The 20,579-nt window shown below is 38.8% G+C and overlaps 1 long non-coding RNA gene across 1 annotated transcript; it reads right to left on the reverse strand.

The window, feature by feature from the left end:
* Positions 1 to 2,187: 2,187 nt before the first annotated feature.
* On the reverse strand, positions 2,188 to 19,681 carry LOC114265721 (uncharacterized). The gene is made up of 2 exons (XR_014363034.1): positions 19,564 to 19,681; positions 2,188 to 3,639 (listed from the first exon to the last, which is right to left on the reverse strand). It is a non-coding gene; the product is annotated as an uncharacterized LOC114265721 (long non-coding RNA).
* Between the last annotated feature and the right edge of the window lie 898 nt (positions 19,682 to 20,579).

The following is a 20,579-nucleotide window of genomic DNA, read 5'->3' on the forward strand; positions in this document are numbered from 1 at the left end:
CTGAATGCTATTTTGATTATATGAACGAATGTCCTATTTGTGAATCTATTATGGCATCCATAGATAGTCCCAAGTCATGGGGGACGACATGTAAATGCGAGTCTATGACATATATGTGATACGAGATCTCGTTAGCCACTTTATTGTGGTGATATGTGTTTAATCGGTATCTGGAACCGATTACTCTAGTCAGACGACTATATGTGATATGTTCTGTGGGATGTACCATTATGTTATGTTTTGATACGAGACTGACATGAATGATTGTGTCATGATTTGTGTTACAGATATGATATATTTGGAATTCGTTCACTAACCCCTTTATTTTAATGTTACTCACTGAGTTTTAACTCACTGTTTATTTATATATGTATAGGTGAGCATTCTGGAGGACAAGTCTAGAAGAGGTCTTTAGCCGAGCCACCGTTTGAAGCCTACTGAGTTATTTTGTGTGCCTCTAAGTTGGGACTAGGCTGGAAGGTCGGTGTCAAGCTTTTGATTATGATGTACACTTTTGACCCGTGCATATGTTTTGTATACAAGATTATGTTGTAAGTTATATATTGTTATGTGGGTAAATTAATGTTATATGTGTACATGTTTATTCATATAGATGCACAACTCATTGGACTATTGGTAATTTTTGTATATTGCTTCCGCTAGCCTCAGTTATTTTTTTTATTGTACAGAAACGCTTTTAGTAATCTCAAATTACTAGCCGATCACTTCACCGACCCCTTACAGGGCAGGGTTCGGGTCATGACAATAATAACCATGACCACTTTGATTCATAACAAAAAAACCATAAAAATTCATAACCAATACTACTTCAGTTTGTAACTAAACATTAAAAAGTTGAGAGGGTCAAAATGTATTAGTTCATAGATATGACGGGATAAAGTGATATTCATTAATACTTGACCCTAAAATTAATAACGTAAGATATCTTAAAAAATGAGACTATTATTAAATATATAAATTTAAAAATCAAAAAATAAAAATTTTACATAATTAAAATGAGATGTAAATACAATTTTTATAAAATTAGTACCACTTAAGAAATATTGACAATATATTCAAAATGAGATTAATATTAAATATATAAACTAAAAAGCTTAAAAATAATAAGTTACATTTTTTGCCAAATTATTTTTTTCTAAAAAAATTAAAAACTAATATATGATTCTATCTTTTCTAGGATGAAAATTATTTTTGAAACTTAAAAAATATTTTTTATGTTTATTTTTTCCAAATAAATTATAAAACATAAATCTTTTATGGAAAATAAGAAAGAAGGAAAAGAGAAAGGGAAGGCAAGAATTGAGGTAATGGTGGTGGCAGCAAGAAAAGGGCTTGAAAAGTCAACAGAGGATAGAGATAGGAGCAGCAGCGATGATGGGAGTAAATAAAGGGGTTGAGAAAGATTCAAAGGGAGCTAGGGTTGGTGATGATTGAGAAGGTGGCCGCCAACTAGAGAAGGTGAAGGAGGAAAAGAGGAAAGAAAGAAGTTAGGGCAAAAAACAGATGGGCAACAACGTAATTTTTTACCATGTTTTGCAAAAAAATAGTTTTAACTTTCATATCATATGCAATTATTTTAGATTTCTCCTTATTTTACGGCTATTCATTCTTCATACTATTTTTCTATAATTTTTACTAAAATTTTAGAAGGCAGATCCTCTCTGATCCTTAATTGGACATGAGTCCAATCTAGGCCACTTTGGGCCTACTTTGGGATGGGCTCACCTCGATAATTCAAACTATTCATTTTGTAAAACTCGTCGAGCACATTATTCCTACAAAATTAAATTGATTGGATATCAATAATTACTTGATTAAATCACATTTGTCTATAAAAAAAATTTTTAAAAAAATGTATTGTACGACAACGTAATTTAATGTGTGTCAATGGTTTTTTAATGTATATTTGTATGATTACTAATTATTACCATCATTGCTCGTTCTCTTTTTCTAAACTCTTAAAAATAAGATACAAACAGAAAAGAAATATATAAGATGTGTATACAGAATGATTTGATTGCATTGTGACTTGCGATTTTAAAACATAATGTCCGTTAAAATGACATTTAACTACCTAAATGTCAACAATCCCATGCCATGATCCTTGAGCAAAATTGAATATGAATTAACATTTTCCTATATATATTTTAATGAACCCATCTCATATATAAAATTAGGATATATATATATATATATATAAAAGCATTATACAAAAAGTTTTGCTTCACTTATAGATTACACTACACATGCGGGTCACACATCCCTTGCTTAGATATAGAAAAGTTTAGCATCCAGTTCAAAGTACCTAAAATATTGAGTAAAGATATTGACACCTAATAAACTACGCATCAAAAAAAAAAAAAAAAAAAAACTATTTTATTCCTAGCAATTCTGTAAAATATTTTACTCTGGCTCCTTCTACGGTCGAATGATAGCACATTTCACAATAAGGTCACTCTTCCACAGTTCAGCATGATCCTCCAGAGAGAATTCCATTCTTCCAACGTTTTCTGGTGACATTTTAAACTCACCCAACTGGATATCAAACCAACTTCCTAAAGGCTTTTCATTTAAACTTTCATTGCGTGTTAGCTTTTTTGAATTTGGAAGAATGATGGTAAGTTTTAATGAGAAATCTTGATGTTTGATCATCCTCACAACAAAAACAATTTCGTAAACTATTCTTGGCGAGAGATTAATGGCCCCATTAAATTGCCCTCTAATATCTAACCAACATACCTGTAATAGCTCAACCACTTCAATCTCTTCACCAGTGCATGCCAAACCAGGTAAACGTTAAAACAGTCCATGTTCATTATAAATAAATAAATAAATCCGGAACCACAAATTTTTGTTTCCTCCACAATTAATATATATATACAATTTGCCCATTTCATGAACAAATGTTCCTTGAAGAAGTAACTCACAGTTAGGCCCTATTACTTTAGGTCATGCCATTGATCGGTTTCATTGATTAAATGTTAAATAGCCTTAAGTCAACATAGCATAACATGACATGAAGTTCTTAAGCTATACACATTATTTAACTTACCTTGTCTCCTTGAATGTGGTCCATCTCCAGTATTGAGGATTGTCATTCCAACAGATATTAAATTCTCTCGCAAATAGCACAAAGCAGTTCTTGTTTGACTTCTTGTCGACAAAATACTTCTGCAATAGGTAGTAATGACAACACATGCATGGATCGCAATAATTAATGACAATAATGTGAAACCAAAAAAGAAAAAAAAAAAAACAATATCATACATGGGTGGCATATATTTTTGGATTTCATAGTTAAGGTTCAATCCATCACTATGAAATATGAAATCATACTGATTCTGAAATAATAGTGTGACTAGTTCATCTATGAAATGGGCTTTAAGTAGAACTTGCTAGTTTGTTGGCCTTTAAGTATACTCCAGTGTAGAGCTGCTCACACAGCTTGTCAGGGGAAGACGTGTCAATTGATATATTTGCATCTTTCAAAATTGCAAGGAAATTAAGTGGGGGCCTTGTTATTCCTTTTCTTGCTGCAATTTCCTTTGCTTTCCTTGATGAATCTGCCTTGCTGGTTTGTTCACCTTGTTGGATCTCTGAAGTCCCATTACGCACCATCTAGCCACCATCAAAAAGGCAAAAGCAAAATTAAGGAAACAATAGTTATAAAAAAAAAATTAAAAAAAAATAAATTAATTAAAAACAACAACAACAACATAATAAAATCTAAATGCTATTTTAGATTTTAAGGGATAGAAAGAAAGAAACAACCACATACATTCACATCTGGTGCACCATCAATTTGTGTAGAGAAAGAGGACCTCAAGAAGGGGCTTTGTTGATGGGATTCTCCTTTCTTTTTATAATATTCTCTTCCTCTTCATTTTGTATGGAAGTTTTTTTTTTTTTTTTTTTTTTTGACATGTCCGAAAGATTTCAGATTCTATCATCAACCAAATGGGCTGGACCCAGACATTAGTACAAGCAAATTGGAGGCCATGTACACAAAGTGACCTCCAATTTGTTAATGATTCCCTCTGCTAACTACTTTGAATCCTAAGAGGTCGTGTACTTTTTACATGGCTGACAATTTGAAGTGCTTTTTGGTCATTTGAGATACAGATTCTGTACCCTATTATGCTAATCACCAAGTGTCACTTTCTATGTTATTAGGCAATACACAAGTATAAATGTAAATGAGTTTCACCGTGTAAACCGGTTATAATTTAGTAGGACACCACGTGACAAATGCCTTAGAGTACCTAAAAATTGCTTGTCTTGTGGACATGACCAAGCCAGGTTGGAGCTAGAATTCTTAACGTAGGGATTATATATATAGAGAGAGAGACAGAGACAGAGAGAGATTGGCGGGCATTAAATTATAAAAAATAAAAAAAAAGAGATGATACTTCATAGTATTTTAAAGAAACACTTGCATAATATGAGACCCTATAAAAAGTTAAAACTTCTCTATGAAGCAATTTTTTTTCTTCTAAATGATGAAGCTTATCACTGGATTGCAAAACATGTGACATATTGGTATTTTTACTCAATTAAAAAGTTAAAACTTCTTCAAGCTTGCAGTATGACGTTTTTAAAGTTTATCCCAAGGAGGTGTTGGGGATTATTGATTCCATGAATGTAAACGGAAGCACACTCACACACACACTAAAGACAAAAATATACAGAGATTTACATGATTTGGCACAAACTTGCCTATGTTTGCAGGCAAGAGAAAAAATACAATCATGAGACTAAAAAACACTCAAACTTGACACTAATACCTGAGCACTTAAACAATCTCTATTTCCATGCTCAAGGGAAATTGAGCCCTACCCCCACTCCCAATATTTTTCTCTCCCTTACATCTCTACAAACCCCCTCAAACTCACTTGCAACATAGCAAGAAGACTAACACAAACACGATTTTCAAAATTGCGTTTACAAATATTTTGTAAATCACAGTTAAGAAGGTTTTCATGTCGATAATGCATCTAACATCATCCTATCCACTTATGCACATATTAAATAGAATGGCCTAAACTACTAAAATCTCACACTGAAGTCACTATGCAATCCTGAACCCCCTCCCCCAATACTACGCAAAAACGTTGGTCTAACCCTACTGTCTATAATTGTTTTCTATAATCTTTATATTCCAAATTATAATCATGCTGCCAATTTTCTCAAGGTCCCAAATTTTTACTCTTTGATTTTGGAAGACCCAAAAAAAAAAAATCCTCCATATATATCCTAAGGCTCAACATTAATTATAAAAATAAAAACATAGACAAAACCTCCCATTTTGTAATCCATTTGTTGATAGCCATACAAATTGTTTTGTAGCATATAGTATGCAATTGAAGTTAACATTTGGCTTTGACATGGCAAATCGCCATATGAAATGTATTTTTTTTCCCCTTTCTGCTGTTATTATTGAAACTAGAGTGAATGATTTGATTGTGCTGATGTCAGGAGTTGAAAGGTCCTTGATGGCAGATGGTCAAGGAAAAATTACAAGCAATGAAAAAATAAAATATAAAAATAAATAAATCCAATAGCCAAAACTCACAATTCAATATTATTCTTAATATCAAAGGTGTCTTCTAATAACAATAAGCTTAGTATTTATGGGCTACTGCAAATATTAAAATAAAAAATAAAACTATAAATCCCACGTCTCACAAAAAATGCAATGAATGATGGGTGCTAAATTCATTGCATGCTAAATTCTACTTGCTGATCAACCACATGATTGAATGGAATTCAGTACTCTTTGACCTAGTAATGTTTCTGAACATCTTCTTCTTCTTGATCCATGTATAATTGGTGTTCTCATCCTTGTTCCTTCTGCAAACAACTAGTTTTGGAAAAAAATTGAAAAAACTACGATACCCAAGAAGGAAAAGAATGAGCAAATGCCTTGTGATCCTTACTTGCAGCTATACATGTTAAAAAGGTAACAGAACTAGCTAGCTCTTATATTTGCTGATTTTTAAGGTCCAACCAGTAAAAATCTGGAAAAGATAGGCACGACAACCTAGCACCTGAGGACAATTCATGCGAGAGTGTTCAATTAGGCCTGTTGGTGGACCAGATTCAGATCGAATTTGGCATAATGCAAATCCAATCAATTAGAAAACAATCAAAATCTGAACCAATCCAATTAGGGGTTACAAGAGTGGGTGTGGAGCAGGTTTGGAGAGAAAATCTCAACCGAACCACCAATTGATGATTGAGTTTTGTCACCCACCACCAAACCGCGGTTCACCCAAACCAGCGGGTCAGTAGATTTATTCAAGTGGTTTTGACTCAGTGCTTGGCGGTTCACCTAAAACAACAAAAATGAACAATTTTCCAAAACATGTTCAAAACAATATATTCTATCTATCTATCTATTCTATTATATAAAACTTACATCTCATTTGGTGTGAATGTTGGCATCTGTTTTATTATATAAACCATACACCTTATTTGGTGTGAACACTGTCACGTTTTTTGCTTTTCAAAAAATGCTCTCTGCATTCAATAATTATCACATCTAATAACTACCCAAAATTGTTGAAGGAGCTAAAAAACCTACTGTTTCATGGCATAACATCATTTGGTTTAAAAGAGCTATCCCAAAATGGTCTTTCATTCTTTGGTTGGTTTGTCTTCAAAGATTATCTACCAGAGACAGATTGCTAAGATGGGGTATGCAACTAGATCCCTCTTGTCTACTGTGTAATGCAGCAAATGAAGGTCATAACCATTTATTCTTTGAGTGAACATATGGTCAGAGCATCTGGAAGCAACTTTTGAGTATTAACCAGTCCAGCAGAGGTATCTTGTGCTGAAGTGATGAGTTTCAATGGTGTAGGATCAATTGCTCTAATCACTCTCTTAATACACTCTATTTGGTTCATTGGAGTGAGAAGGAATGGAATGGAATGGTAATTCCTTAGGCTTTCTTATGGAATGGCCATTCCCCTAAAATATGGCGTAAGACGATTCCATTTAATCATTGTTTTTTCTGTCTAACCAAACATGGGAATGAAGATTTTGATGGAATGATCATTCCATTCCACTTCATTCTAGCGAGCCAAACTCTAACTAAAAGTATAGCCCATAAACTATCCTTAGCTTGTGTTGTACACCAAATCTGGGTTGAAAGGAATGGGAGTGTTTAGGCAGGTTAACAATCATTCAGATGTTATTCTTGCCTTGGCTATTACAGCAATTAGAGCTAGGCTATGTTCTTTGAGGTATGTGAAGAACTCCTTGATTAATTGGCAAACTAGCTTGGATTGGGATGTTTCCCCTTCTATCCTTCAAGTGCATCACTAGCTTACTGGGTTGTTGTTTTCCCTGTAATTTTAGGCTGCAGGTTTGGGTTTTGACCCTTGTTCTTTGTACTTGTTTTGTGTTTTGAATAAAATCTTAACCTAAAAGTAAAAATAAAAAATGATAAATAGTTCTACTCATTCATCAACCCAACCTATAGCGACCCCGGTCTTTTTCCTTTAGATTATTGTATCCGGACTTAGGTTCCGTGGATCCTGTCAGTATATATTGGTTGTTGTCGTCCTTTAATCTCTTTGTATTTGAGTTATAGGATGTGTTGGGCGGGTCTGTTACAAGTCGGTTGAGTTTAGATGCCAAAACTAGTTGCCCAGATTTTTACCTGTTCGCTCGAGCGGGAGTTTGACGCTCAAGCGGGGATTCTTTTGTTGCTCGTCCGCTCGAGCGGGATTATCACCCATCCAGTATTTCCTGCGCAGTGTTGGACGCTCGAGCGTGGGATTGGACGCTCGAGTGGAAATGTGTGAGTGCCGCTCGAGCGTGGAGTTGGACGCTCGAGCGGGGACCTGGTTCTGCAAAAGTACTGGGAGTGCGTATTCGACGCTCGAGCGGGAGTTTGGACGCTCGAGCGGGGAGTCGACTACATCAGTCCGTGATTTCACTTTTTGGATCACTTTTTGACCTACTTTTCTTTCTTAACTTTTAAAAACCGCCCCTTGAGAGTCTCTCTATCTAAAAACCTGCCTTCTCTCTAAGAATTGATCTACCTAGGGTGAGTATCTAACCTTAGTCCTTTATTAAAAAGATAGAGTGAGTCAAGGGCTTCCATTTAATCTGAACGTTTGGTGGTTTGGAGCACTTTGGAATTTAGGTCTTCATCTTCGTCTTCTCCAGTCGGGTTATTTTCTTCGAGGTAGGGATTTCCTACTCCATCCTATAAGTTTTGTTATAAGTTTTGGTATTTTGATATGTTGGGAGTACTTTGGTAATTTTGGGAAAAACCCTAGTTGTATTAATAAATTAATTTGTATAATTAATTTAAGGAAATTGGGGAAATTGGTTAAATGCATGAAATTGAGGAATTCATTGATTAAATGGTGCAGTTGGATAATTAAAATCACTCGCCTATTGAATTGTTGATATATTTATTTCCAGTCTAGAAATAACTGTTTTGGGCTATCGGTGGAGGATAGTCGTGTTTGTTGTAGACATTGCATGTGGATTAGGGAAAATTGAAACTAATCAATTTGTTTAAGTCATAAATTTAGACTATTGAATTAATACAGAAATTACATGTATTGATTGAGCATTGCATATGCATATTGTTTGGGAGGAGATAGGGGATGTACTCCACGGTTTAGGGGAAGATAGGGGATAGACCTCTAAACCGGATTTTGTTTGGGAGGAGATAGGGGATGGGCTCCATTAGCATCACTATTATGTGTGCTTATTATATTGAAGTGTTTTTACATGTTATTGATACAACACTACAATGTGTATCAAACGGGAAGTATGAAGTGTTTTGATATGAGCCTGAGTCTCATTTGTTTTGTTGATATTGAAAGTAATGTGAATATGATATATAGTTCACTGTTGTAAGTTTGGCCAGGTTCTGAGCCATGTTGATAATAATGGAAAGTGAAATGTGTCTTAGACATTAGTGTCATGAGACTGTATAATGATACAATTGATTATCTTGGTTAACCATCTATTGAATGCTATAGCTTTATTCAATGCTTATATTTGGTTTAGTATTTTTCTACTGGGCTGTGGCTCACCCTTTATGGAAACATCATTTTCAGGTTCAGGTGATAAGCTACCTCCAAGGACTTAGCTTGGAAGGATTTGACTTTTGGATTTTGAAGACTATCTTCAGTTAGTTGTTTTGATTTGATAGTACATGTAAACATTCAAGCCTAGGGCTTTACTTGCATTTGAGTTAGAACTCATATTTTTGTGTCCAAGTGTTGGCTTGGAAAGATGTAAGCCCGTAGGGCACTTAATTTGATGTTACATGTAATGTTTTTATTTAGAAATACTCTGATGAATGAGATAATGAATTGATTATTTTAAATATTACATGTCAGTGACAAATATATAGTGAGTCTATTTTGAGGGTGTTACAACTTGGTATCAGAGCGTACCGGGTTTGAATACTTTGGGTACGTGGGAAGTGATTAGTATCACAATGGGTTCGTCTCGTTTGATAGAGACTTAGTGAAATGTTATATGCTTATATGATAACATGTTTATGTGATTATGTGGGTATGGAACATAGTTTCTAGGATGTTAATTGGACCCTTGAGTTTCTAGTAGTCTTGTTGGAAAGGCACTTGATCAATGCTGCTTCCAACCGGAACTATAGTGACGTTTCGGGACTAGTATCATCCAGGAATGAAATTCGTAGGTGCTTATGTGGAATGAATTATTGTTATTCAATGCATTAGGACGCAAGTGTTTAGCTTCGGCACATTTACTAATGTGCTAACGTCTTTGTTTTCTTTATTAGGATGTCAGGACGAGGACGAGGGCGCGGTAGGCGTGGTAGGCCGGGTAGGCAGGAGGTGCCTGTGCCAGAGGAGGTTCCGGCAGTACAGGAGGGAGTTGGCCAGGCCAATGTGGCCGAGCCAGTAGGCCAGCAGGCTGTGGGCGCTCTAGCCCGAGAGATAGCAGGGGCATTCAGGGAGTCAGTAGGCATTCTCAGAGCTGAGAATCAAGCGCGGGTTGTTGTTGCGGATGCAGGACCTTCCTTTCTGAAGAGGGAGTTCTTCTGGTCTAACCCGGATGAATTTGTGGGTGATCCGAAAGAGCCACTTAAGGCAGATGAATGGCTCGAACAGACAACGAAGACATTTGCGATGCTTGGCATCGAAGACGAGGGGTTGAAAGTGACCTTGGCATCTTTCCAGCTGAAGGGAGATGCGGGTCAGTGGTGGAAGTTTACTAAAGGTCGTATAGGAGGTACATGGGAGGCTTTTGTGAATGCTTTCTAGGAGAGGTTCTTATCTCCAGCAGTTAGGGAGAAGCTGAGAGACCAGTTTTGCCAGCTTAAGCAGTCGAGTTCTTCAGTGGCCGAGTTTGAGGCTGCATTTACTAGCTTATCCAGGTTTGCACCTGAGTTGGTGGCGTCTGAAGAACGCCGTTGTATCGAGTTTGAGAAGAAGTTGAGGCGTGGCCTCAAACTACGAGTTGGGGGAACTATGATTCGGGATTATGGGCGTATGGTCGATGCTGCAGCCCACATGGAAATCATGATGCAGGAGGAGGAGGAAGGACAGAAGGGCTCCAAGAGGAGTCAAGATGGTCAGAGTGATGGTAGGAGACAGAAGGGTTTTAATCCTCAGCAGTCTCAGGGTAGCTTTTCTAGATCGACTTTTCCTGTGCCGAGCGCTAGTTCGGGGAAAGGCAGTCAGGGAGACATTACCTGTTTCAAGTGTGGCCAGCTGGGCCACAAGTCTCCAGTTTGTCCTCAGAGGGGAGGAGTGCAGAGAGCAGCATCATCTTCGGCTCGATCTCAGAGCCAGAGTCAGGGTAGAGGCCAGCCACTCTCGTGTTATCAGTGTGGTCAGCCAGGGCATATGAAGAGGTATTGCCCGCAGTTGGGTGGCACACCTGGTGCATCTGGTTTGAGGCAGATTCAGGGTCAGCAGCCAGCTCAGTCGGGTCAGGCCTCGAGGGCCAATCAGGGGGCTTCATCATCCCAGTCGGTGCAGCAATCTTATGCTCCTAGGGCTGAGCAGGTTTATCAAAGGTCTTCTGGGCGTATGTACGCTGTTACCGCGCAGGATCTTGTGCCAGCACCATCAGTTGTGAGAGGTACCTTCTTGTTTTGTAACTCGGTTGCTAGTGTTTTGATTGATACGGGTGCATCTCATTCCTTTGTGTCTGCTGCATTTGCATCTGTATTGGAGTTGGAGTTAGCGCAGTTAGTATCCCCTATTTGTGTAGTGTCACCTCTTGGGGGTGAATTAATCTTGAAACAAGGTGTCAGGGGTTGCGATATAGAGGTTGCCGGTCATAGACTTCCGTTTCCTTTTGTAGTTATGCCCATGAAGGGCTTTGATGTTATTTTGGGTATGGACTGGTTATTGTCATACCGGGCAGTAATTGATTGCTACCGCCAGAGGGTCACTTGTTGTACCGTGAGCGGGGAATGTTTTCATTTTCTGGGGGACCGAGTTAGTAGTGTTTTGCCACCGGGGTATGATTCGCGAGGGCGAAGTGAGCTTAGTGGTCTACTTGCTAGCTTTGAAAGTGGTGAGTGTAATGAGACCCAGACTGTGTTGCCAAGAGTGGTTTGTGAGTACTCGGACGTCTTTCCCGAGGACCTTGTTAGTTTGCCACCTCACAGAGAGATTGAGTTATCTATTGACTTAGTGCCCGGCACGGCGCCGATTTCTATGGCACCTTATCGTTTTGCCCCAGCTGAGTTAGTTGAGTTAAAGATCCAACTCCAGGAGTTGCTAGATAAGGGCTTTATACGTCCTAGTGTTTCGCCATGGGGAGCACCGACCCTCTTTGTTAAAAAGAAAGGTGGTGCTTTGAGACTTTGTATAGATTACCGGAAATTGAATCGGGCTACGGTTAAGAATAAGTACCCTATGCCTCGTATAGATGATCTGTTCGATCAGTTAAAGGGTTCCCGTTGTTTCTCGAAGATAGACTTGAGATCGGGTTATCATCAGTTGAGAGTCAGGGAGGAGGATATTCTGAAGACGGCATTCCGTACGCGGTATGGCCACTATGAGTTTTTGGTGATGCCATTTGGGCTCACCAATGCACCGGCAGTATTTATGGATTTGATGAACCAGATGTTCCGGAAATTTTTAGATCGTTTTGTAGTCATCTTCGTGGAGGACATCTTTATCTATTCACCTTCTGAGGAGAAGCACAAGGAACACTTGAGAGTGGTGCTTGAGTTACTTAGAGCCCATAAGCTTTATGCTAAGTTTGGGAAGTGTGAGTTCTGGCTAGAAGAGGTCAAGTTCTTAGGCCATGTAGTTTCTGGGGAAGGAGTGTCTGTTGATACATCCAAGACTGAGGCAGTGCAAGATTAGGCACAGCCTAAGAGTGTGTTTGAGATCCGCAGTTTTCTGGGGTTAGCTGGGTATTATCGCCGGTTTGTGAAGGATTTCTCCAGGTTAGCTTCACCTTTGACTAGTTTGACTCGGAAGGGAGTCAAGTTTGTATGGAGTGAGACTTGTGAAAAGCCGTTCCAGGAGTTGAAAGTTAGACAGACCACTGCTCCAGTCTTGATTATTCCGGAGAGGGGGTTGGGTTATGCAGTTTATTGTGACGCCTCACGAGAGGGTTTGGGTTGTGTGTTGATGCAAGAAGGGAAAGTAGTTGCCTATGGCTCACGTCAGTTGAAAATTCACGAGAAGAATTACCCTACGCATGATTTAGAGTTAGCAGCTGTGATATTTGCCTTGAAGATTTGGAGGCACTATCTTTATGGTGAGAGGTTCGAAGTATTCTCGGATCATAAGAGTCTGAAATATCTGTTTACACAGAAAGACTTGAACTTGAGGCAGAGGAGGTGGATGGAGTTTATTGAGGATTATGACTTCGAGTTGCATTATCATCCGGGGAAGGCCAATGTGGTGGCCGATGCCCTTAGCAGGAAATCTGTTGGTGACATAGCTAGTATAGCCATCCGGGAATGGGAGATGTTGGGTGCACTTAGGGAGTTTGATTTGCTTTTGGGCGAATCCGTTGAGGCTGCGGCCTTGTTTTCTGTTGTTGCTCAGCCTACACTTGTGACTCGAGTGTTAGAGGCTCAGAGGGGTGACCTTGAGGTAGAATCCCTCCGTGAGAAGATTTCCGGTGGGAAGGTTGAGAAGGGTTTGACGATGTATCCCGACCTGAGTGTGAGATACCGAGACCGTCTGTTTGTGCCGGAGTCTTGTCGAGAAGAGGTACTCCGAGAGTTTCATCATTCATGCCTTGCGGTGCATCCGGGAGGCACTAAGATGTACTGGGATTTGGGTCGCCAGTTTTGGTGGCGGGGTATGAAGAGAGATGTGGCAGCTTTCGTGTCTAAGTGCCTTACTTGTCAGCAAGTGAAGGCCGAGCATCAAAGGCTAGCGGGTTTGTTACAACCCTTGCCTATTGCCGAGTGGAAGTGGGAGCATGTCACTATGGACTTCGTTGTAGGCCTTCCGAGGACTCAGCGGGTAGTGACGCCATTTGGGTGGTTGTAGACCGGTTGACTAAGTCGGTGTACTTCATTCCTATGCGCGTGAGAGATTCGGTAGACCATCTTGCCGACTTGTATATTCGGGACATAGTGAGATTGCACGGGGTTCCAGTGACGATCGTCTCGGATAGAGATCCTCGTTTTACTGCTAGGTTGTGGCAGAGTTTGCAGAGTGCCTTGGGCACCAAGTTGACCTTTAGTACGGCTTATCATCCGCAGACTGATGGGCAGTCCGAGCGTACTATTCAGATCCTTGAGGATATGCTTCGGGGTTGTGTCCTTAACTTTAGTGGGACGTGGGAGAGGCAATTACCATTGGTGGAGTTTGCCTACAACAACAGCTTTCAGTCTAGTATCGGTATGGCACCGTTTGAGGCCTTGTATGGCCGACCGTGTAGGTCTCCAGTTTGTTGGGCCGAGGTGGGTGATGCACCTTTGTTGGGTCCGGAGTTGGTTAGGGAGACGACGGAGAAGGTTGAGCTTATCCGTAGGAGGAGGCCTTTAGCGTTTGAGGTAGGTGATCATGTCTTTTTGAAGATATCACCTAGGTGAGGCTTGATGAGGTTTGGGAAGAGTGGGAAGTTATCCCCTCGGTTTATTGGTCTTTTTGAGATCCTTGAGAGGATTGGCGAGGTTGCTTATCGGTTAGCTTTACCGCCGCAGTTGTCCGGAGTTCATGACGTGTTTTATGTGAGTATGCTTCGGAAGTATGAGCCAGATCCATCACATGTATTGGATTGGACCGATTTAGAGGTAGATGAGGATGCCTCGTATGAGGAGAGACCGGTCCGGGTCTTGGATAGGTGGGATCAAGTCTTGCGAGGCAAGACCATTCCTTTGGTAAAAGTTTTGTGGAAATATCACGGGGTGGAGGAAGCCACTTGGGAACGTGAGTTGGAAGTCCGCGAGAAATATTCAGACATGTTTATCGATTTGTAATTTTGTATTTAGATTTTGTAATATTGTTGAACTTTAGAGCTTTATATATGTCTTAAGCTGTAAAACATTGAGAATGTTTTGGTTAATGGAAATATTTTGGAACTTGTCTCGAAATGGAAGTTTAATAGAACATTGCATATGTTGAATATATTGAAAATTGTTGAAATTGAAAGAAAATTGCATAGTGTTAATGCAGGTGGAAATATATGTTATTTTACATATTGAGAAATGCCTCTTGATAAGAGATGAAATGGCCATTGTTGGGTCAAGTTGTTTATTTTGAGTTATCATATTGTAGGAATTTGAGAAAAACTTGTTTTCGAAACCTTATGCTTAATTTCGGGGACGAAATTCTTTTAAGGATGGGAGGTTATAGCGACCCCGGTCTTTTTCATTTAGATTATTGTATCCGGACTTAGGTTCCGTGGATCCTGTCAGTATATATTGGTTGTTGTCGTCCTTTAATCTCTTTGTATTTGAGTTATAGGATGTGTTGGGCGGGTCTGTTACAAGTCGGTTGAGTTTAGATGCCAAAACTAGTTGCCCAGATTTTTACCTGTCCGCTCGAGCGGGAGTTTGACGCTCGAGCGGGGATTCTTTTGTTGCTTGTCCGCTCGAGCGGGGGTTTTGGTGCTCGAGCGGGATTATCACCCATCCAGTATTTCCTGTGCAGTGTTGGACGCTCGAGCGTGGGATTGGACGCTCAAGTGGAAATGTGTGAGTGCCGCTCGAGCGTGGAGTTGGACGCTCGAGCGGGGACCTGGTTCTGCAAAAGTACTGGGAGTGCGTATTCGACGCTCGAGCGGGAGTTTGGACGCTCGAGCGGGGAGTCGACTACATCAGTCCGTGATTTCACTTTTTGGATCACTTTTTGACATACTTTTCTTTCTTAACTTTTAAAAACCGCCCCTTTAGAGTCTCTCTCTCTAAAAACCTGCCTTCTCTCTAAGAATTGATCTACCTAGGGTGAGTATCTAACCTTAGTCCTTTATTAAAAAGATAGAGTGAGTCAAGGGCTTCCATTTAATCTGAGCGTTTGGTGGTTTGGAGCACTTTGGAATTTAGGTCTTCATCTTCGTCTTCTCCATTCGGGTTATTTTCTTCGAGGTAGGGATTTCCTACTCCATCCTATAAGTTTTGTTCTAAGTTTTGGTATTTTGATATGTTGGGAGTACTTTGGTAATTTTGGGAAAAACCCTAGTTGTATTAATAAATTAATTTGTATAATTAATTTAAGGAAATTGGGGAAATTGGTTAAATCCATGAAATTGAGGAATTCATTGATTAAATGGTGTAGTTGGATAATTAAAATCACTCGCCTATTGAATTGTTGATATATTTATTTCCAGTCTAGAAATAACTGTTTGGGGCTATCGGTGGAGGATAGTCGTGTTTGTTGTAGACATTGAATGTGGATTAGGGAAAATTGAAACTAATCAATTTGTTTAAGTCATAAATTTAGACTATTGAATTAATACAGAAATTACATGTATTGATTGAGCATTGCATATGCATATTGTTTGGGAGGAGATAGGGGATGTACTCCACGGTTTAGGGGAAGATAGGGGATGGACCTCTAAATCGGATTTTGTTTGGGAGGAGATAGGGGATGGGCTCCATTAGCATCACTATTATGTGTGCTTATTATATTGAAGTGTTTTTACATGTTATTGATACAGCACTACAATGTGTATCAAACGAGAAGTATGAAGTGTTTTGATATGAGCCTGAGTCTCATTTGTTTTGTTGATATTGAAAGTAATGTGAATATGATATATAGTTCACTGTTGTAAGTTTGGCCAGGTTCTGAGCCATGTTGATAATAATGGAAAGTGAAATGTGTCTTAGACATTAGTGTCATGAGACTGTATAATGATACAATTGATTATCTTGGTTAACCATCTATTGAATGCTATAGCTTTATTCAATGCTTATATTTGGTTTAGTATTTTTCTACTGGGCTGTGGCTCACCCTTTATGGGAACATCATTTTCAGGTTCAGGTGATAAGCTACCTCCAAGGACTTAGCTTCGAAGGATTTGACTTTTGGATTTTGAAGACTATCTTCAGTTAGTTGTTTTGATTTGATTGTACATGTAAACATTCAAGCCTAGGGCTTTACTTGTATTTGAGTTAGAACTCATATTTTTGTGTCCAAGTGTTGGCTTGAAAAGATGTAAGCCCGTAGGGCACTTAATTTGATGTTACATGTAATGTTTTTATTTAGAAATACTCTGATGAATGAGATAATGAATTGATTACTTTAAATATTGCATGTCAGTGACAAATATATAATGAGTCTATTTTGAGGGTGTTGCACAACCAAAAAATTAATATAAAATTATCCCAAATTTTAATATAAAATGATCGAAGCATCGCATTTGCACCGCCACTATTTAGCATTATAAAGACTAGAGCATTAATTGTAACGCCCTCAAAATAACAACAATAAACCCATCAATAAAGATATGCATTGATACGAAAAAGTTCCACATTCTTCCATTTACCAGAGTTTCATTACAAAAAGTATTACATGTTAACAACAAAAGCAAATGCCCTATGGGCTTACAGCTTTCCAAGTTAACACTTGGTTACGACAAAAGAGTACTAACTCAATTACACATTAAGCCCTTGGCTTGAAATTGCATGTAATACATCAAAAGAAAACGACAAAAGTATGTCCGCCTCTAGCCTCCCAAGCTATGTCCTTGGAGGTGGCATGCTACCTGTACCTGAAAATGATATTCCTATATAGGGTGAGCCACAGCCCTGTAGAAATACACTAAACCAACCATGAACAATGACTAAAAGATTAGCAATTGATAGATGGCCAACACTGATACATTCACATAAATCACATATTTATGTCATACGACTTATGAGTCCAAGTTACTTTTCATTTTCCCTTTTTCAACAGATAAGCCTTTAAGCTCTATCATTATTTCAACAGATATGTATAAAAACTATATCCCACATTCACAGATAAGCATATAAGCTATATCCACATTCTCAACAGATATGTATAACGACAATATCCCACATTCACAGATAAGCATATAAGCTGTATCCATACTTCACAAAGATAAGCATATGAGCTCTATCTTCACTTCTCTAGACAAGCTTATGAGCTGTATCTACGGAGTTCATCCCCTATCTTCTCCCAACACTATCCAGTTTAGAGGTACATCCCCTATCTTCCCCTAAACCGCGGAGTACATCCCCCATCTCCTCCTCTGCACATAACGTATACAAACACATTGGTTCTATATACAATCACTCAATACATACAGTTAATATATTCTATCAACCGTCAAATTCCATGACACATTCCATTGATTAGTTTCAGTTTGCCTAATCATCATGCATTGTCTACAACAATCACGACTATCCTCCACCGATAGCCCAAAGCAATTATTTCTAAACAGAAAATAAATGCACAAATGGATATTCAATCAACATTTCATTCCGGTGAGTGATAAATAATTCAACTACACCCTTTAACCCTTTGCATTCCCAATCTCAACAATCTCATTTCATTTCCTCATTTCTCACAATTAATTATTCCAATTAATCAAACAATGTAATTAGGTCATTTTCCATAATTAACATTTCAACCCTTAGGTCCCATTTTCATCAATGATTCAACATTTATTCCATTTCTCTATGCCAAACATGCATCTAGGTTTATTATGAATAAAACCCCAACTTTTATAAAATAACACAAAAGCCCCAAACTTTCACAAAATTACCAAACCAACCCCAACATCTCAAAATACTAAAATTTAAAGACAAAATCCATAGAGAGGAGTAGGATATCCCTACCTCGAAGTTTGAGCCAATAAGGAGATGAAGACTCGAAGATCAACGTGCTCCAAATCCAAACTTTTTCAGATTAAATCGAAGCTCTCAACGCCCTCTATCTTTTTAACAAAGGCCCTAGGCTAGATTCACAGTCTAGGGAGATCAATTCTTAGAGAGAGTGTAAGTTTAGAGAGAGAGAGTCTCGGATCTAGGGGTTGAAAGAAAAAGAAAGTGAAAAACTGATGTTCAAAAACGCTACTGTCCGCTGATATAAAACACGCTCGCTCAAGCGAAGCCTTTGTCGCTCGAGCGACCAGACACAGAAAACCCTCGCTTGAGCCAAGAAGTTCTCGCTCGAGCCGAAAAGCTAGAAGTGCGCTCGAGCGAAAGAATGCTCGCTCGAGCCAACAACTCAAACCCTCAGGTCTGGAACCAGAGGCACGCTCGAGCGACAGACTTCTCGCTCGAGTGAAGAACAAACCAGACCGCTCGAGCGAAGAAAGCTCGCTCGAGCCAAGAAATGTAACTCTCAGGTCCAGAACCAGACGCAATCGCTCGCTCGAGCGAAGCCACTCTGGCTCGACCCACCAGACACGAACTCAACTCTCGCTCGAGCGACCAACTCCTCGATCGAGCGAAGGTCCAAAAATCTGGGCAGCAACACTAGGCTCCCAAACACAACCAACCTGTAACAAACCTGCCCAACACATCCTATAACTCAATATACAAAGTAGAAAGGATGCAAACAAGATAATAAACAACTACCAACATCCACGGACACATGTCCGGATCACTGCACAACAAGGGTAAACCCGGGATCGCTATATTAATCCATTCAAAAGAATCTTAGGTAGCAACTATACAAATCATCAACAAAGCAAAAATTAAGCACCCACATTGTCCAAGAAGCAAAAACTCAAAATTTGTACATTATCTAACTAAAGGATAGACAAAACCCTTTACGCTTTGTTTGCTTGGGGGATTCGGAAAGGAATTTGGAAAAGAAAAGAGAACACAGTGTGAAATTATATGAAATGTATATTTTCTTCACATGTCACCTACTTTTCATTTTCCTTTTCTCTTTCCAAATCCCTTCTCAAATCTCCAACCATTAGCCTTTGACCCTCTAGATTTCCCATTTATACACTAGAAATATTATACTCTTAATGAAGAAATAATAACATCCATGGTCCCTAGAAAGTAAACTACAGGGAATAAAGCAAGATCAAAGGATAAAAGAGAGGGGAAAGAGGGAAATAAGGCTATGATCAGAGAGAGAAACACACAAAGAGTGAGATAGGAAGGTAGAGAGACAGTACCTTTACTCTGTCGCTTTGTGCCAATTTTGTTTCACAAACACAAATCTATTATCGATTCACTGTGATGGCGGATGGCTGGTGGAGCTGGGGACCAAGAGAGGATTGAAAAAGAAGAAAACCCCCCAAAAGAATGCAGAAATTAAATCAGATTTTAAAATTATAAATAGAGTAGTGATTGGTAGCTCAAATTTGAGCCCCTAAATCCCCTGAATTCAAAATACGACGTCGTTTTTGAATATTTTTTTTTTCAAAAGAAGAAAATCAGAGGAAGAAGGAGGAGAAGAAGAAGAAGAACTGGAGGGGAGGGGCCCAATAAAATCAGGCTGGAGGCGGAGGCGGGGCTGGAGGCGGAGGCGGGGCCGGAGGCGACGGCGGTCGGAGGCGGGGCTGCGGCGACAGAGGAGGCGAAGGAGGGGCCCTCTCTCTCCTCTCCATTCCCTCTTCTCTTTCTCTCTTTCTCTCTTTCGGGCTGTTCGGGGAGGGGGATTTCGGGGGAAAAATCTTTATCCTTATAAATAATAGTAAAAAAGAAAAAAAAAATCAGATTATTGCTGTTGTAAAATTCTTGGAAGAAAGACTGGGGCAATTGCTTCTTTTTTTTTTTTTTTTAAAGTTACTTTGGACTACACTGATTTTAAATCAAATTGAATTTTTTTAAATTACTTTTCTTAAAATCATTTAAAGCATTTCATAATATCTGAAAGAAAAATGATATAAAAATTTATTTTTTAGATTCATTTTCTATATTCAGTGTTGTATCAAAAAAATGATTGGTTCATACTGAATCTACAAAGTGAATTTAATTTTTGAACAAAAATAACAATGCTCTATTTGAAATACCCTATACAAGACTTACTTTGATTTTTCACTCAGAAAACTCACATTGATATAAATTGATAGTTAAGGTGATAGTGATGATGATGATGACGGTTCAAACACTACAAGAAAAGGGGTTATATAACACGGAAACATTTGCGACGACACTATTTACCGTCGCCAATGAATGGATTTTTAGC

Source organism: Camellia sinensis, chromosome 3 (genome assembly GCF_055761805.1).
Source record: "Camellia sinensis isolate YWXY chromosome 3, ASM5576180v1, whole genome shotgun sequence".
Taxonomy (NCBI): domain Eukaryota; kingdom Viridiplantae; phylum Streptophyta; class Magnoliopsida; order Ericales; family Theaceae; genus Camellia; species Camellia sinensis.